At 49.0% G+C, this 18,945-nt stretch overlaps 1 pseudogene across 1 annotated transcript in view; it reads left to right on the forward strand.

Annotated features, from left to right (window-relative positions):
- The window catches only part of LOC144770434 (sulfotransferase 2A1-like), a 443,056-nt pseudogene that overhangs the window by 280,252 nt on the left and 143,859 nt on the right, over nucleotides 1-18,945 (forward strand). Inside the window, exon 5 of the transcript XR_013598894.1 lies at nucleotides 9,056-9,150. The product of XR_013598894.1 is annotated as a sulfotransferase 2A1-like (transcript). The remainder of the gene's footprint in view (nucleotides 1-9,055; nucleotides 9,151-18,945) is intronic.

Raw genomic sequence — 18,945 nt, forward strand, 5'->3', positions numbered from 1 at the left:
CCTGTCCTCCAGCTGACTCTCACAGGTAGACAAAATGGCTGCCCCGCATTCCGCCTTTTATAGGCTGCCCCTCGGTGGTCCAGAATGGACCAGAAGGTTCTGGAATGCCCTATGCTGGTCTATGGGTAAGTTCTGGACTTGGCAGTTGGTAGCCACCATTTTGTGGTTCCAACTTTCCTTGTCAGAACAGGCCTCTGGGCCTGAGGTAAAAGATTATGAGGGGAAAAAGAACACCTATCCCCTTGACCAACACCTATAAAAAGTAGTAGACACAAAAATTATTAAGGGTATGAGGGGCAAAAAGGGGACAAAATAAATAATAATGAGGAGGGACTACGCAAAAAATTCAGACAGGTCTAACACGCGTCCCCCCCAGCTGAAAGTGGGGAGAACTACCCAACCCCTTGGGAGTCCTCATCACTAAGGCGGAAATACCTGGAGAGACCTTCTGCATTGGCGTGGTCCACTCCAGGCCGATGTTCCACCCGGAAGTCCATTCCCTGTAGGGAGATGGACCACCTCAACAGCTTGGGATTTTCCCCCTTCATTTGCATCAGCCAACGAAGGGGTCGGTGGTCAGTCTGAACTAGGAAGTGCGAGCCAAAGAGGTATGGCCGCAGCTTCTTCAGAGCCCACACCACTGCAAAAGCTTCCCTCTCAATTGCACTCCACTTCTGTTCCCGGGGAAGCAGTCTCCCGGATAAGAAGACTACAGGCTGATCCAGGCCCTCTTCATTTAGTTGCGATAACACTGCCCCAATGCCATGTTCGGATGCATCTGTTTGGACAATGAACTCCTTGGAGAAATCGGGAGCCTTCAGGACCGGTGCTTCACACATTGCCTGCTTCAACTTTTCAAAGGCTTGCTGACAAGCCTTCGTCCAAACTACCCGTCGAGGTTGTTTCCTGGAGGTGAGCTCTGTGAGGGGCGCTACAATAGTGCCATACCCCTTCACAAAGCGACGGTAGTAACCTGTGAGGCCCAGGAAAGCTCGAACCTCAGTCTGTGTCTTGGGGGGTTCCCAGGCCATGATTGCCTCAATCTTCGCCTGCAGGGGCTGCACTGACCCCCTACCCACCAAGTGTCCAAGGTACACAACCGACCCCTGCCCAATCTGGCATTTGCTGGCTTTGATGGTCAATCCAGCTTGTTTCAGGGCCTGGAGAACTGCTTGCAAATGTTGCAAATGGTCCTCCCAACTGCTACTGAAGACAGCAATGTCATCCAGGTAAGCAGCAGAGAAACTCTCCATTCCAGAGAGGACCTGGTTCACCAGTCGCTGAAATGTGGCAGGGGCGTTCTTGAGCCCAAAGGGCATCACACAGAACTGGAAGTGTCCCTCAGGCGTGGAGAAGCCTGACCTTTCCTTTGCTCCATCTGTCAAGGAGATCTGCCAGTACCCTGAAGTGAGGTCAAAGGTACTTAGGTATTGGGCAGCTCCTAGCCGGTCAATTAACTCATCCCCCCTAGGGATTGGGTGAGCATCAGTCTTTGTAACTGAGTTCAGTCCTCGGTAATCCACACAGAACCTCAGTTCTGGTGTGGTGCCCGGTGGGGCGACTTTTGGGACTAGCACCACCGGACTGGACCAAGGGCTGCTGGAAGGTTCTATCACTCCTAGCTCTAACATCTTGGCAACTTCGCCATGGATGCTAGCCTTCACCTTGTCCGACAGCCTGTAGGTCTTGGACTTCACTGGGGGGCTGTCTCCTGTGTCCACATCATGGGTACACAGGTGGGTTCTTCCCGGGACAAGGGAGAACAGCGAAGAGTACTGCCCCAATACCTGGCGGCAATCCTCTCGTTGCTCAGGAGTTAGGGATGGGGAGAGAATCACTCCCTCCACCGACCCATCCTTCTCTTGGCATGAAAAGAGATCTGGGAGAGGCTCGCTTTCTGCTTCCTCAGCACCATCAGTCACCAACATCAGGATGACCTCTGGCCTCTCATGATGGGGTTTGAGGCGATTGGCATGCAGCACCCGTAGGGGCTGTCGCGGGGTCTTAAGATCCACTAAGTAAGTGGACTTACCCTTCTTCTCCAACACCTCAAATGGGCCTGTCCAACGATCTTGAAGAGCACTTAGCTCTCCAGGTTCCATCACCCATACTTTCTGGCCAGGCTCCAACTCCACCGGGTGAGCATTTTGGTCGTACCATTCCTTCATGACTGCCTGACTGGCCTCCAAGTTGTCAGAAGCCTGCTTCCACAACTTGGCCATCTGGCTTCTGAAGGCCAACATGTAGCTCACCACATCCTGAGGAGGTTTTCTGGGAGACTTCTCCCATCCATCCTTCACCAGGCTGAGAGGCCCACGCACAGGGTGCCCATACAACAATTCAAAAGGGCTGAAGCCCACTCCCTTCTGCGGCACCTCTCTGTAAGAGAACAGCAAGCAAGGCAGGAGGACGTCCCACTTCCTCCGTAAGCTCTCCGGCAGACTTCTTATCATGCCCTTCAGGGTCTTATTAAACCTCTCAACCAGTCCATTGGACTGGGGGTGATAAGGAGTGGTGTACCGGTAGGTCACTCCACACTCCTTCCACATCGTCCGCATGTAAGCTGACAGGAAGTTGGTCCCCCTGTCGGACACAACCTCCTTTGGGAATCCTACACGGGTAAAGATTCCCATCAGGGCCCTAGCCACCACAGGTGCAGTAACAGTTCTCAGAGGGATGGCCTCTGGGTACTGTGTGGCATGATCCACCAGAACCAGGATAAACCTGTGACCAGCTGTTGTTGGTGGATCCAATGGCCCTACAATGTCGATGCCCACCCTTTCAAAGGGGGCGCTAACGACTGAAAGTGGTTCCAGGGGAGCCTTTAGCTTCACCCCTGTTTTCCCACTTGCCTGGCAGGATACACATGTCCTACAGTATGTGTTGGACGCCACTTTCATCTGAGGCCAGTAAAAGTGGAGGACAAGCCGTGCAAAGGTCTTGTCCTGGCCTAAGTGTCCTGCCAGTGGAATCGCATGAGCCAATTCCAGCAGAAAGGCTCGGTATTGCTGCGGGACCACCAAGGCCCTTGATGAGCCAGGTAGAGGTACCTTGGGTTCACTGTAGAGGAGGCCATCCTCCCAGTAAATATGGTGGTGTCCCGTAGCATCACCTGCTGCCTGGGCTTCTGCCTGGGCTTCAGCCTGACGCCTCAGTCCCTCAAGGGTAGGGCACTCCCTCTGCCCCTTACAGAATTCCTCTCTGGTAGGTCCTCCCTCCACATGCCACTCAGCAGGGATGGGTAAATCCTCCAGAGAGTCTACTTCCCCCTCCATGGCCTCCTGGCCTACCACCGCAGGTGGCCGATCTGTCCCATGGGGCGTGGAAGCCGAAGCAGGCTGTCCCTGTCTCCGAGTCTGTCCCTTTTTGGCAGCGGGTTGGGCCATTGTTCCAGGCTCCAACCCAGGCGAACTCCCTCTCCGGGCAGTCGCAGACCGTGTGCTTACACAGGCCCAGTCAGGTGTACCCAGCATCGCAGAATGCGTCCGGTATTCCACCTCTCTCCAAGTGTTGTGCTCCATGTCATTCCCCAACAGACAATCAACTGGCACGGCAGGGCTTACGGCAACTCGAAGTGAACCTGCAACCCCTTCCCACTCAAAGGGAACCTCAGCCACTGGATAGTGGCCCATTCTGCCGTCAGCCATCGCGGCGGGGTGGAGTACATTAGGAACAACCTGCTCTGGAGACACCAGTTGACTTCTCACCATAGTCATACTGGCTCCTGTATCTCTCAGAGCCTCCCCTCTTTGGCCATTGATGGTAACCCATTGCCCATACTTTGTAGTATTTGGGGGCACCTGGATCTTTGGAACCATCTCCCGCTCTCCCAGGGACACTAAGGTGACATCCGCCCACTCACCCCCCTTATCTAAGGGCAACTCCTCCCCGAGCGCTACACTAGCTACTCCCGGTGACTTTCCTCCGGTGGGAGGGGGTGGTCTCTTTGGGCATCTGGCATCCCCCTTATAATGTCCAACACCACCACATTCAAAACAGTGGAGAACCCTTGGCTGCTGGCTTTGGCCAGGATTAGGGTTTCTGGGCGGGTTTGCCCTAGGGGTGAAACCTGCTCCCTTACCTTGGAAATTATTTTGGGGACCTTCGGAGAACTCCTTCTTTTTATCTCCCCCCTCCTTCTTCTGGGGGGCGCCCTGTCCGGCTTTTTGAGAATCCCCTCCAGTCCCCTTTGAGGACACCCGGGTACTTGCCCAAGTGTCCGCCTCCTCTGCAAGCTTCCGGGGATCGGTCAGCTTGCTGTCCACCAGGTGTTGGCGCAACTCGGGAAAACATTTCTCGAGGAGGTGTTCTTTCAAAAATAGATTGTACAGCCCCTCATAATCTTTCACCTCGCTGCCCTTGACCCAACCCTCCAAAGCTTTCTTGGCGTAGTCTAAAAAGTCTACCCAATTCTGGGTACTCAGTTTGTGACTTCCCCTGAATTTCTGTCTGTACCTTTCAGGGGTAAGTCCAAACTTTTTCACCAGTGCCACCTTCATTGTAGGGTAGTGGGTTTGCTCATCCTGCTCCAGAGCCAACAAGGTGTCTCTGCCAGCAGGTGGCATGTATTTATACAGCCCACCTCCCCAGTGAGTTTCTAAGATCCCGTGAGCCCTTAAAGAAACTTCGTAGGCGGCCAACCATTTGGCAATGTCATCACCTGGGGTGTAGCTAGCGATGACATCTTTGGGTAAATAGGGTCTGGATTCCCTGGTGTTCACTTTATTTTCGCTGCCACCATTATCAGGATTGGGAGACCTTCTTAATAAGGCTTGTAGGTCCATCTCTTTGATGGTTCGCTCATGGGCTAACCTCCTTTCCTCCCTTTCCATATCCATCCTAGCTAATTCCAACCTCGTTCTCCTCTCCTCCCTCCGATCTTCCAGCTCGGCGTCAGTTAAACCCCTGTCTGAGACGCTGCTGCCCGCCCTCGAAGGTATCCTGGGACCTGTCAGCAGATTCCCCCTTCCAGCTTGGTTCAACATTGCAGTCTCAAGGACAGTGTCCCCGTCACTCTCTTCAGTTTCTGGTTCCTCCCTTAAATGAGCTTCCACCCATGCCCTTATGCTTGTCAGCAACTCGCCTTTCTTGGCACCTTTATTAAAGAATACCCCTTGTTGCTGACACCATTCTCTGAGTTGGGCCACAGTATTGGCTTCTAGCTCTTTAAAATTCAATTCCATTTTTCACTATGGAATAAAATCAACACACAGGAGAAAACCAAGAAGTGACCTGAGGTTAACCTCCACCCACCACCAGAAATAAATTTAGAAAAAACAAAATTCAAATTAGGAGGGCCGCAAGGAGAAAACTCCTGGTGTAGGTCAGTGTATTGCGTTGAATTACTAATGAGTAGCTGCAACCAAGTCAGTATCCCACCGCTAGGCACCAAATGTTAGAACCTGAGATGCCAGGTCACCTAGGGTAGCCTGGCCTAGGGGTAAGACATGCAATTTCTAGAGGCACAGTGTGAAGGTTGCAGACCACCCAGCAGTAAATCCACGCAATAGCACACAAAAACAACACTACACCAAAGTATAGGAAAATAAGTACTGCTTTATAAAAATAATATTTCTCTGCTCTTATTGCCTTTAGAATTCACAATTAAATTACACTTCAGTTTGTGTGGAATATAGCAGGAATACTTTTCAATTCTAAAACATATTAACAACCAGCATTTAGAGTATAGACAGTTCACTTAGACAACTGGCAGATGATTCTTACACTTTTATAGCTCAGTTAGGCAATTACTGTACTCAGCTTACTATGCATCATCTCTCATTACAGTATTACTCTAAAGTTTGGTAAGATCAGCCTTTTAACTAGATCAGGGTAACACTTTCCTTTACAAAAATAGCATTTACAGTTCTCTTTCTTATCTTGTTAGGGAGAAATGGGTTAAGAACCATTTAGGTCAGCTTACAATAGAACCCTGTCAGGGATTCCTCATAGACGCTGTACTCCCAGAGTCAGAGTCTCAATTTATATACAGTTAATTCTGTGGAAGTCACTCCCCCACGTAACTACCTCCTTACTTGTATCCACAATGTGTTGGGTCCTTCTCTGTGTCAGAAGCAGGGGGAGTAATGACAGCGAGGGGCTCGAGGAACCGAGGCTGAAGAGGCTTTCACGCCTCAGTAGGCTCCTCAGTGCCCCTCAGCTCAGGACAACTCCTATTTGTAGCCCTCGCACAGAAAAACCACAAGGGCAGACACCACGATGCCCCAGACCCCTACCGGGCCTCGTATCTCTCCCTCCCTGCCCGGGCTAGCTCCTCAGTGTGGCGCTTGGGCAGGAGGGACAAGCCGATTGCTCCGCAACCTGTAGAAGCCGCCGGCGCCTCTCCTCAGCGCTGGACGGCAAAGACGCTCCTCCGGCGGGCATGCGCAGTAGCGCGCGTGCCGGTGATTCCTCCCGCTGCTCCCGCTCCGAGGAAGGAACACTACACTCCCGGGCCTGCTCGATCTTAGGCCCCTCCTGCGCCAGGGATACCTCACTGCTTGGGCATGCGCGCAGAAGCAGCGTCTCCCAAATGGAGATCGCGCACTCGCGTCAGCGCCTGCCCACTTCCTCCTCTCTCCCTGGGACCGGGGACATTACCTCAGGGCTGTTACTTCCTCACAGCATCAGCGACCACAGCGCTAATCCAGCGCTTCTCCACAGGGGCCGAATTGGGGTTTTCACTGCACAGCCTTCCTCCGCTTCCGCCCCAGTCAGTAAGTGATAAACTCGGGGGGGAAAAGGTTCTGCCTCAAAAGAAAGTCACGGCAGACAGAGGCAGAATGCAAATGTCCACTGCACGAGGGGGCCACAAGGATGAACCCTTCCTCTATCAAATACTGCTCAAAGAGAAGCCTCTCCTCTGGGCAGAGGACTGCGTACACAGCACTGCAGTCTCCTTCTCCTTTGACACCCCACTTTTCTTAAGCTAGGGGTTGGTCAGGCGCCCAGGGTCTCATTTAATCCTTCACAACGGGGACAAGACAAGGATCCCAAAGGAAAGGTAGAGAAGTGGATTTAATAGGCTGCTTCCCAGTCCAGGAGATCAACCCCTTCACTAGTCTCTCCCCACCTCTCAAGATAGCCTGTCCTCCAGCTGACTCTCACAGGTAGACAAAATGGCTGCCCCGCATTCCGCCTTTTATAGGCTGCCCCTCAGTGGTCCAGAATGGACCAGAAGGTTCTGGAATGCCCTATGCTGGTCTATGGGTAAGTTCTGGACTTGGCAGTTAGGGCAGTTGGTAGCCACCATTTTGTGGTTCCAACTTTCCTTGTCAGAACAGGCCTCTGGGCCTGAGGTAAAAGATTATGAGGGGAAAAAGAACACCTATCCCCTTGACCAACACCTATAAAAAGTAGTAGACACAAAAATTATTAAGGGTATGAGGGGCAAAACGGGGACAAAATAAATAATAATGAGGAGGGACTACGCAAAAAATCCAGACAGGTCTAACAGTGTTGCAAAATAATCACCATAAAGGCAAAATTCGGCTGAAGCAAGTTTGGGGGCATTGAAAAATGAGACCATGCAAGACCACAAATAGAGAGTGCACATGACTACAAGCAAATCCCACCTAGACCAATCAGATATATAAATGGTACTGTGGAACACTGATAAGGTGTAGTTGCGTTAGTGAATGTATACTTCAATCCTAACAGTAATGGAGGCACACAGGGATAGAAAAGAGACCAGCGCCCACACTAGGAAACCTAGAATGGAAATATGGAGAAAATTAGATAATCTGGTTACATGGGTAATAGACTAAAGGAAAGGAAAGGAAAGAGAGTAAATAATGAAGCAATAGGAGGAAGAGGAAGGAAAGGCAGAGGGAATACATTTGAAGTAGATCAAGGTCAATGGACTGAGAACAGACTACGATCTTAGAGAAGACAGTATTATGCTACCAATGGAATTATTATACATTGTGAAAAAGGATATTTACAATGGAGAAGGAGATGTGGCCTAGCTACTAAATTGATTTGACATTGTATGATGTAATATGGTGCTCATGTAAAGTGCTCAATGTTTTTGGGCCAAGTTCATGCTTTAAACCTGCAAAATAACCAGAAGACAAAACATGTTGGCTTGTGCAGCATATTTGAAATCATGTTCTGGAGCTTGGTAATCTGCTGATGTGCTTTTCCTAGGTTAGCTCTCGGAAACAGAAGACAACACATGTTGGCTTGTGCAGCATAATTCTTTTTTTTCTTTAAATATGTTTATTACGGAAAACAGGAATATAAGAAACATATACCAGTCCCCTCCAGAACAGAGGCATTTTGATTCAGAGTTGACCAAAGTCAATATTCAGGAGAAGACACAGCCTTCTGTCCCACATCCCGGAGGTCGGGCGGCGTAACGTGGAGGAATGCCACAGACAAAAACACAATCAATTATATAAACACGCCAGGAGTTCTGACAACTGCAGTGTCCGTTTTTGGTTTTCCTGTATTGTCCCTCCTTATTCATGTCATTCATTCCCTTCTCCATGTCTTCCACATAACCCATCTACCACCCATCCGCACAGGTGGTTGCGAAGCGAACCTCATCAAACACTTGATAACAAAACTCTCCCCCCCCCCCAAAACGCGGCATCATCAGTAGCGCACATGCAACAGTCAGGTTATTTAGGTACAGCCCGATAGGGTGCAGACCCCACACTTACAGTCATTACTCTGGGACATAGGACAACGTATAGGGTCACAAGACATGGAACATCCGTGCGGGCTTGTGCAGCATAATTGAAATCATGTTCTAGAGCTTGGTAATCTGCTGATGTGCTTTTCCTAGGTTAGCTCTCGGAAACATTTAAATAAGATGAAATGTAAACACTTCATCCCTAATATGTTGCCAATAAAAGAGCACCCCTCCCAGAGCGCCCATGATTTGTAGTGATGATGAAAGCAACTATAGGCGGACACTTCATTAGTATAGAAAGATGGATGTTCAAAATAAAATAAACCACCCTTACGTGTTTCTCTTCAGTCCACAATATTTCATGTTACATAGAAAAAGCAGCACCACTTGTTCGTGTTTTTTCTTTTTTTCATTTAGTTCCTTATGGTTCCTGGTTTGATCACGTCAATGGATGGATGGAAATATGTGGCCAAAATAATTTCCTTTTACTTACATACGATGATCTCAAACAGGTAAGGTACATCTGGGAACTATAAGAAACCAACAGTTTGACGAGAATGTTAACAGTTTTGCAGCAAGCTGTTTCTTGGACACTGATTCAAATTTGAATATAGAGTTATTTACTTTGATCATTTTACTTTTTTGCATTAGCAAAATACCCAGCAAGTGTTTTCATCTATCTACAGTGTAAACGATATTTCCAATTGTAATCATTTGGCATTGCTTGTTACGTCATGCAGAGTGAAACTGACCAAACAGTTCAAGGCCTTTGTACCTTTTGGTGCAGGGCTTAAGTGACTTATTTATCTGACTTACTTATTAACAAATAATTGAATCATTATCTTTTATAATAATTAGATGAGCTTAAAAAAATAATAGAATGCTGCTCAAATATGTTTTGCCTGGTTTTTGAGAAGTGTTCCTCTCCCATTTTTGATATTTGGTGTGTTTGTCTAAAGTGAGTGACATTCCTTGTATGTTGTGTCTGTGGGCATACAGATATCACCAACAGGTACATACATCATTGTTGCCGTTTGCGATCCTTAATTGCGAAAATTAAGGAATCGCAATTAAGGAATCGCAAACGGCAATGCATCAATAATTCGCATTTTATTTAGCGTTTCCTTAATTTTCCTTATTTGCGATTCACAATTTGCAAATCGCAATTAAGGAATCCCTTCCCATTGATTCCTATGGGCCAAAAGGCCCATAGGAATGAATGGGAAGACAATCTCAATTTGGGATTCGCAATTAGCTAATCGCAAATTGAGATTGGGATTTCAAGGGTGCAGGGGTGTCCAAAGGACACCCTGTTGCACCCCTGAAATCAATCTATGCACATATGTTGTGCACACTCATGCCCTAAGGGCATGTGTGCGCACAACATGACCGTTTGAAAAATGCACAAAAATGCATTTTTAAAAATTTTTTGCAAATTACCATGAGGTCCAACCTCATGGTGATTTTTTCCTCCTAATTGCGAATTTGCAATTTTTTTAAGTGTCATGCAGTGCATTCAAGGAATCGCAAATTGTGATTCCTTAAATGCAATCGCATTTTCAGAAATCGCAAAAAATAGCGATTTCTTGTAGTTTTTGATTGATGCATCTCAAATAGTGATTTAGGAATCGCAAACGGCCGAATTTTGCAATTCGCACTGTTCGCGATACCTAAATCACTTGATGCATGTGGCTGCAAGTTTATAACCCTGATTCATCAAGAACACATTTTGCTATTCCTTAATAGCGAAAAATACTGAATCGCTATTAAGGAATAGCAAAATGCTATTCATCAAGAAATCACTTACAAAATAGCGATTTCTTTTAATTCCTTAATTGCGACTCGCAAATTGCGAGTCGCAATTAAGGAATATCTCCCCATTCATTCCTATGGGCCTAGAGGCCCATAGGAATGAATGGGAAGACAATCTCAATTTGCTAATCGTAATTAGCGATTCACAAATTGAGATTGCGATTTCAAGGGTGCAGGGGTGTCCAAAGGACACCCTGTTGCACCCCGGAAATTGATGTGTGCACATATGTTGCGCACACACATGCCCTCAGGGCATGTGTGTGCGCAACATGAAACTTTGAAAAATGCACTTTAGTGCATTTTTCAAAGTTTTTGCTATTTACCACGTAGTTAGACTTCGCGGTAAATAGCGGCCCCAGATTGCGAATTCGCAATTTTAAAATGGTTAATGAATTGCATTTAAGGAATCTCAAATTGAGATTCCTTAAATGCAATTAATCGCAATTTATCGATTTCTAGAATTGCGATTTTTGCATTTGGGATGATGAATCCCAAATGCAAAAATAGCGCTCGCAAAGGGCTATGAGGCCCAAAGGAATGAATGGGAAGACAATCTCAATTTGCTAATTGCAATTAGCGATTCGCAAATTGAGATTGAGATTTCAAGGGTGCAGGGGTGTCCAAAGGACACCATGCTGCACCCCTGAAATTGATGTGCGCACATATGTTGCGCACACACATGCCCTCAGGGCATGTGTGTGCAAAACATGAAACTTTGAAAAATGCACTTTAGTGCATTTTTCAAAGTTTTTGCTATTTACCACGTAGTTAGACTTCGCGGTAAATAGCGGCCACAGATTGCGAATTCGCAATTTTAAAATGGTTAATGAATTGCATTTAAGGAATCTCAAATTGAGATTCCTTAAATGCAATTGATCGCAATTTAGCGATTTCTAGAATAGCGATTTTTGCATTTGGGATGATGAATCCCAAATGCAAAAATAGCGCTCGCAAAGGGCCAGATTCTCAGAATCTGGCCCTTTGTGAGCCGATTTTAGTTTGATGAATCTGGCCGTAAATGCCTTATAACTTAAAAAGTACTTACCCTACTGAAATACAGTATCCAAAAAGTATCATTAGGCACCATAATATATAATCCTGCCACATTTCATGTAAATCCAAGCAGCATTTTCGAGCTATGTCAAATCAAATATTCTATGAAAAATGCATTGGTGGAAAAACACATTTTGGGAACCCCTTTTATCCTTGCACCCCATAAGAAATGTGCATCATCTCAAAATGCAGAAAATGCTGTAGGTCTAGAAAGTTTTAGGGTCAGAGGAATTTCTGGCAATACTACCTATTTCTAAAGACTGAAAATCAGATTTGATGTTTTTATTTTTATCTATTTTATTTGTAATGCATTTGGTTATTGGTTCACTTAATCATGTGACCAATAAATGGCAATTAGTTATTTATGTAGTTATTCTGAAACTTTATATATGCAGTCTATTTTTTGGGCTTCCTTAATATTTGTAGTAAGATGGTTGCTATATATGAAGCCCGAAGAGAATGAAAGACGATAAATGTTGCTCTTTTTGTCCTCATCCATAAAGAATTAACTTTATTAGGAGTTATGACCTCTGATCGTGTCTTGGAGGGAGGAGGAAAGAGAGGGGCTTGATCACTCGAGGTGGGCAAGGGCCCCCAACCGACTCCATATCTTGTTCAGAAAACGACCTCTTAAAGACCTGGCGAACTGAGGCTTTTTTGGTGAACTGGGGGTAACACGTTCTCCCTGGCAAGGTTTTACTTTTTTCTTAATCATTGGACCATTGATAATGAAGTCTAATGATTTTTATTAGATTTTATTTACCCACTCTCCCAGGCCACCCATATACTTGCTCTTTTTTCTCAAACACTGGATCGATATAGCTGTTTACTCTGTTAACAGACTTAACCCAACCCAAATAGTCTAGTGGTAAAGGCCAGGGCCGGTCCTAGCCATGGGCGGTATGGGCAGCTGCCCAGGGCCTCGCGCTCAGGGGGGCCTCGCGCTCAGGGGGGCCTCGCGCTCAGGGGGGCCTCGCGCTCAGGGGGGCCCCGCTGCCGGCCCCGCAGTTGCGGGAATAATAAATGATGATGGCCTGGGGAAAAGCGCTGCGCAGTGAGCACAGCACAGTGCATTCTTCCGTCCGTCCAATAATATCGAGAGTGTGTGTGTTTCTCTGGGGGGCCCCCGCCGCCGGCCACGATTCCAGTAAGTTCAGCGCCAGGGCAAGTACATGACGTCACTGCACGGGCCAGGGATCCAGGGTTCACAACAAAACGTGACGCAGCGATTCTAGCTCAGAGCATCACCTGCCAGGAAGAGACGGGAGCAGATTTCGTTGCATCCCTGTGACCCCACTCCCCTTCCCCCCACCCCTATTACCCCGGAGCTGTAGTAGACACAACAATATACTTACTGCGCAGGGATCAGTAATACGGCGCAAGAGAACACCCATCGTCGAAAAAGGAGCCCCCGAAGGGGCAGACTAAAACAGCGCCCGCCCGGCGGTCTGACATGGGATCAAGAAAAAGTGCCCCTGACTCGCCGTAAGCAGTTTACTACAGTACTGGGATCACAGGATGCAGATGATACCAGTGCCGGGCAAACCGGCATCCGATCAAATGACCACCAGACTTTATTAAGAGCACCTTAGAAAAACAGAGGGATCAGGTACAGGAGAGTACAGCGGAGTCAGTTTACACTGACACCCGGTTTACATTCAGCTGAAAATAATAACACATCACCAGGCTCACCAACAGGTGTTCTAACAGGGCTGGCTCATCAGCAGCATGCCATGCCAGCAGCAGACTCATTGGCAGCATATTATAGCAGACTCGGGCTCATCTCAGTGTACAAAAATAGGACCTGGTTCATTTCCAGAACAGAATTACAGATTAGCCTCACCATCAGCACATTACAGTAGTACTGGGTGGACTCATTAGCAACGTACAGCAGCAATTGGCTGAGCTCGCCAGCAGGTGTTTATGGAAGCACTGTAGGTTCATCGCCAGCAATTTACAGAACTCATCAGCCCTACAGCATGGGCATTGAGGATTCACCACCAACACTAAAGCAGCATTGGGCTCGTTGACAGCGTATTATAGAAGGCCCTGGGCTCATTAGCAGCATATCATTTGAGATCTTGGTGGGCTCATCAGCAGATGATGATTCCTTCTCGTCATTGGTAGATTCTGGTGTAAAAGGCTCATTGGCAGCAAATTATACCAGCACCAGACTCATCGGCAGAGTAAACCAGCGCAGGACTCATCAGCAGAAATATTTATGTCTCAACAGCATACTAGATCAGCAGGGTATAGGGCTCATCAGCAGAAATAATTATGTCCCAGCAGCATACTAGCTCAGCAGGGCATAGGGCTCATCAGCAGGTTATTGCAGTCTCCTCATCAAATTGTTTCCCACCCATAGGTCCGGCTTGGCATTTTGAGGCCACTGGTGCCCCAAAGACTTATAATTGAATCACTTCTGTCAAAGAAAACTCCATCTCACATTAAGCTTGATTTGAATAGTGTCTCCGGAAGAGTCCACTGCCAGGCTGTGTCGGCTGCTAACATTTGAAAGTGGTGGGATCAGTACTAGCCTCAAATTCTAGGTAAAGAGAGAGGCTTTTTCTTGGTGAATTTGTGTGGGTTCTCTTCCAAGAAAACTTTGAAAAAGGGCTCAAATGGTGCATTTTAAAGGACAATTGTCACAAACATTTGCTAAAGCATCATAGACGCCGAAATATTCTAGAGCTTTAATGGTGTGCCATGGCAACCTGTCCATTCCACAGAGTAGACTATTTTTTTTAATTGCCCTCGGTGCCCACCTGTTTTCCATTCCCTCTACTTTTGTCCATGTTACTGATATCCATATTAGTTTGCTTCACTGATGCCAAATAACTAAGATCAAAAGTCCTGCGAAGTCACTTTCTGTGATGTCACTTGGAGGGGCCTCACATCTTCCCTTTCGCCCAGGGCCTCAGAAGGCCTAGGACCGGATACCCATTTTAAGCAGATTTCCCTTCTTGCCAATACCAATAATACAAATAGCAATTGAACATGTTGTTTTATGAGTTTAAAACGTGCCTCCCCACCCGACAAGACCCTAAAAATGACCAAAGCCAGACTTACATCGATTTCCTTCCCCAAAATCTCTGAAATAGCCTTACCAATATCTAGCCAGACGACCTGGAGCTGTAGACACTGCCTAAATATATGTAAATCATCTGCAACCCTCGCTGAACACTTTAGACGGAGCTTGCATTCTCCGCCTCCTAGCTTTGATAACGTTTTTGGGGTCCATTACGCTCCAAGGACTGCACAAATATGATTTCTTCTAAGTGGAGCAGCTTTGACAACCAACCATAGCATGAGCATTGACACTTGCCATAGGTGTGTAAAGTCGATTGCTGGCAGGTCGCTGCTCCAGGTCTCCTCCGGTGGTGCTAGAGTCACATCCTCACCCCTTACATGCATCCAGTACCACTTGGAATCTTCATTACGCTGGTTTAGGGCCCTCTGTGGAATATTTTTCCACTCTTCGTTTCCTTCATTTTGATTCGTAATACTATTTAAGGTTTCCCAAGGGGTTATTTTATTGCCCTGCAATATCTGCCCCCATTCATTTATTCCCACTTTAATTAGTGGGACAGACATTTTGTCCTGCAGGCATATGGGGTACCTGGACAGTTCCAAATAGGTGTACCAACGTTATTATAGGGTATCCTCAAGATTCTTCTGGTCAGATATCAAAACTCACTAGCCTCTCTTAAAATCTTTATTTTGGCTTTTTTGAAAAAGTTGGGGTGGTCAAATTTAAAAAGGAATCCCCCACCACGATAAGGTAAAACAAAAATGTCAGAGCTTGTAAATAAAGAGGAAAACAAGCTATCTTAAACAAAAGTGATCTTATGTTTTTTAACTGGAAAGCCCAGCAGGAGAGGTGGAAATCTGGACCTGAGATACCGCCCTCTGGTGTCTGATCTTCGAGGTTTCTTCCAGGTCTCCTCTGGTGGTACTAGAGTCACATCCTCACCCCTTACATGCATCCAGTACCACTTGGAAACTTCATTAAGTTGGTACAGGGCCCCCTGTGGAATATTGTTGCACTCTTCATTTCCTTCAACCGCTTTACCTAGACCACGGGCCCAGCTGGATAGTTCATGAAACTAGAACTTGGATAAATGTTGATTTGTAAGAATATTTAAGGTATCCCAAGGGAATATTTTATTGCCCTGCAATAATTGCACTCATTTGTTTATACCCGCTTTGATTAGTGGGACAGGCATTTTGTCCTGCAGGCATATGGGGTACCTGGAGTGTTCCAAATGGGTGCACCAATGCTATATTAGGGCATCCTCAAGATTCTTCTGGTCATATATCAAATCTCACAAGCGTCTCCTAAAATCTTTAGTTTGACCTTTTTGAAAAATTTTGGGTGGCCAAATTTAAAAAGGAACCTATTACTACGATAAGGTAAAAATGTTTGTCAGCGCTTGTAAATAAGGAGTAAAACAGGCCATGTTAAACAAAAGTGGTCTTATGTTTTTTAACTCGAAAGCCCAGCAGTATAGGCAGAAATTGGGACCTGCAATACCGCCCTCTGGTGTCTGATCTTCGAAGTTTTTTCCAGGAGACACTCACTCCCTTACAAGATCAAATAAAGCAAGGGTACTCAAGCCTTCCGTGGCGGCCCGCGTACCATGAGACATCGTACCTGTGTTTAAAAAAAAAGAATTCCAAGAGTGTCTGCAAACACTGCCGGTTGCAGAGATACTCTGAGAGACTGTGGTGCCGGGCGATTTATTCCAGGATGCCAGAGTGGGGCGCTAAAAGGTGAACAAAGCCCCATTCACATGCAAATGGTCTTTTTAAAGACCTGTGAAGTGCTCGGGTGGGGCTGTGTGTCTGTGCGCGCTGGGGAAGCTGGCTGGGGAAGCTGTCTCAGTTAAGTGACACACAAGCAGGGTGAGATGACAGAGGGAGGTAGAGGGACAGAGACAGAGGGAGAGGGAGGGAAAGGGAGATCGAGGCATGGAGACAGAGAAAGAGAGACAGACAGAGGGAGGAGGACGACAGAGGGAGGGAGACAGAGGGAGGGAGACAGAGTGAGGGAAGGGAGGGAGGGAGGGAGGCAAGGAAGTGAGGGAAGGGAGTGAGGGAGTGAGGGAAGGGGAGTGAGGGAGGGAGTGGGGGAAGGGAGTGAGGGAAGGGAGTGAGGGGAAGAGAGTGAGGGAGGGAGTGAGGGAAGGGGAGTGAGGAAAGGGGAGTAAGGGAGGGAGCGAGGGAAGGGAGTAAGGGAAGGGAGTGCGGGAAGAGCGCGAGGGAAGGGAAGGGAGTGAGGGAAGGGGAGTGAGGGAAGGGAGTGAGGGAAGGGAGTGAGGGAAGGGGAGGGAGTGAGGGAGGGAGTGAGGGAAGGGGAGTGAGGGAGGGAGTGAGGGAGTGAGTGAGGGAAGGGGTTTGAGGGAGGGAAGGGGAGTGAGGGAGGGAGTGAGGAAAGGGGAGTGAGGGAGGGAAGGGGAGTGAGAAGGGGACTGAGGGAAGGGGACTGAGGGAAGGGAGTGAAGCAAGGGAGTGAGGGAAGGAAGGGAGTGATGGAGTGAGGGAAGGGGAGTGAGGGAGGGAGTGAGGGAAGGGGAGTGACGGAGTGACGGAGGGAGTGAGGGAAGGGGAGTGAGGGAAGGGGAGAGAGGGGAGGGAGGGAGAGAGTGAGAGTAGGGAGTGAGGGAAGGGGAGTGAGGGAGGGGAGTGAGGGAAGGGAGTGAGGGAAAGGAGTGAGGCAGGGAGTGAGGGGAAGGTGAGTGAGGGAAGGGAGTGAGGGGAGGAGGGATTGAGGGAAGGAGTGAGGGAAGGGGAGTGAGGGAAGGGGAGTGAGGGAAGGGGAGTGAGGGAAGGAGTGAGGGAAGGGGAGTGAGGGAAGGGGAGTGAGGGAAGGGGAGTGAGGGAGGGAGTGAGGGAAGGGGAGTGAGGGAAGGGGAGTGAGGGAAGGGGAGTGAGGGAGGGAAGGGGAGTGAGGGAGGGGGAGTGAGGGAAGGGGAGTGAGTGAGGGAGTGAGGGAGGGAGTGAGGGAAGGGGAGTGAGGAAAGGGGAGTAAGGGAGGGAGCGAGGGAAGGGAGTGAGGGAAGGGGAGTGAGGGAAGGGAGTGAGGGAAGGGAGTGAGGGAGTGAGGGAAGGGGAGTGAGGGAGGGAGTGGGGGAAGGGAGTGAGGGAAGGGAGTGAGGGGAAGGGAGTGAGGGAGGGAGTGAGGGAAGGGGAGTGAGGAAAGGGGAGTAAGGGAGGGAGCGAGGGAAGGGAGTAAGGGAAGGGAGTGCGGGAAGAGCGTGAGGGAAGGGAAGGGAGTGAGGGAAGGGGAGTGAGGGAAGGGAGTGAGGGAAGGGAGTGAGGGAAGGGGAGGGAGTGAGGGAGGGAGTGAGGGAAGGGGAGTGAGGGAGGGAGTGAGGGAGTGAGTGAGGGAAGGGGTTTGAGGGAGGGAAGGGGAGTGAGGGAGGGAGTGAGGAAAGGGGAGTGAGGGAGGGAAGGGGAGTGAGAAGGGGACTGAGGGAAGGGGACTGAGGGAAGGGAGTGAAGCAAGGGAGTGAGGGAAGGAAGGGAGTGATGGAGTGAGGGAAGGGGAGTGAGGGAGGGAGTGAGGGAAGGGGAGTGACGGAGTGACGGAGGGAGTGAGGGAAGGGGAGTGAGGGAAGGGGAGAGAGGGGAGGGAGGGAGAGAGTGAGAGTAGGGAGTGAGGGAAGGGGAGTGAGGGAGGGGAGTGAGGGAAGGGAGTGAGGGAAAGGAGTGAGGCAGGGAGTGAGGGGAAGGTGAGTGAGGGAAGGGAGTGAGGGGAGGAGGGATTGAGGGAAGGAGTGAGGGAAGGGGAGTGAGGGAAGGGGAGTGAGGGAAGGGGAGTGAGGGAAGGAGTGAGGGAAGGGGAGTGAGGGAAGGGGAGTGAGGGAAGGGGAGTGAGGGAGGGAGTGAGGGAAGGGGAGTGAGGGAAGGGGAGTGAGGGAAGGGGAGTGAGGGAGGGAAGGGGAGTGAGGGAGGGGGAGTGAGGGAAGGGGAGTGAGTGAGGGAGTGAGGGAGGGAGTGAGGGAAGGGGAGTGAGGGAATGGGAGTGAGGGAGGGATAGAGGTAAGGGGAGGGAGGGAGAGAGTAAGGGAAGGGAGTGAGGGAAGGGGAGTGAGGGAAGGGGAGTGAGGGAGGGGAGTGAGGAAGGGGAGTGAGCGAGGGAGTGAGGAAGAGGAGTGAGGAAGGGGAGTGAGGGAGGGAGTGTGATGGGGAGTGAGGAGGGGAGTGAGGGAAGGGGAGTGAGGAGGGGAGCGAGCGAGAGAGGGAAGGGGTAGTGAGGGAGGGAGTGAGGGAAGGGAAGGGAGTGTGGGAAGGGAGTGAGGGTAGGGAAGGGAGTGACAGGAGGGAGGGAGTGAGGGAAGGGGAGTGACGGAGGGAGTGAGGGAAGGGTAGAGAGGGAAGGGGAGTGAGGGAGTGAGGGAAGGGGAGTGAGGGAGAGAGTGAGGGAGGGAGTGAGGGAA

The sequence above is a fragment of the Lissotriton helveticus genome, chromosome 7 (assembly GCF_964261635.1).
Source record: "Lissotriton helveticus chromosome 7, aLisHel1.1, whole genome shotgun sequence".
NCBI lineage: Eukaryota > Metazoa > Chordata > Amphibia > Caudata > Salamandridae > Lissotriton > Lissotriton helveticus.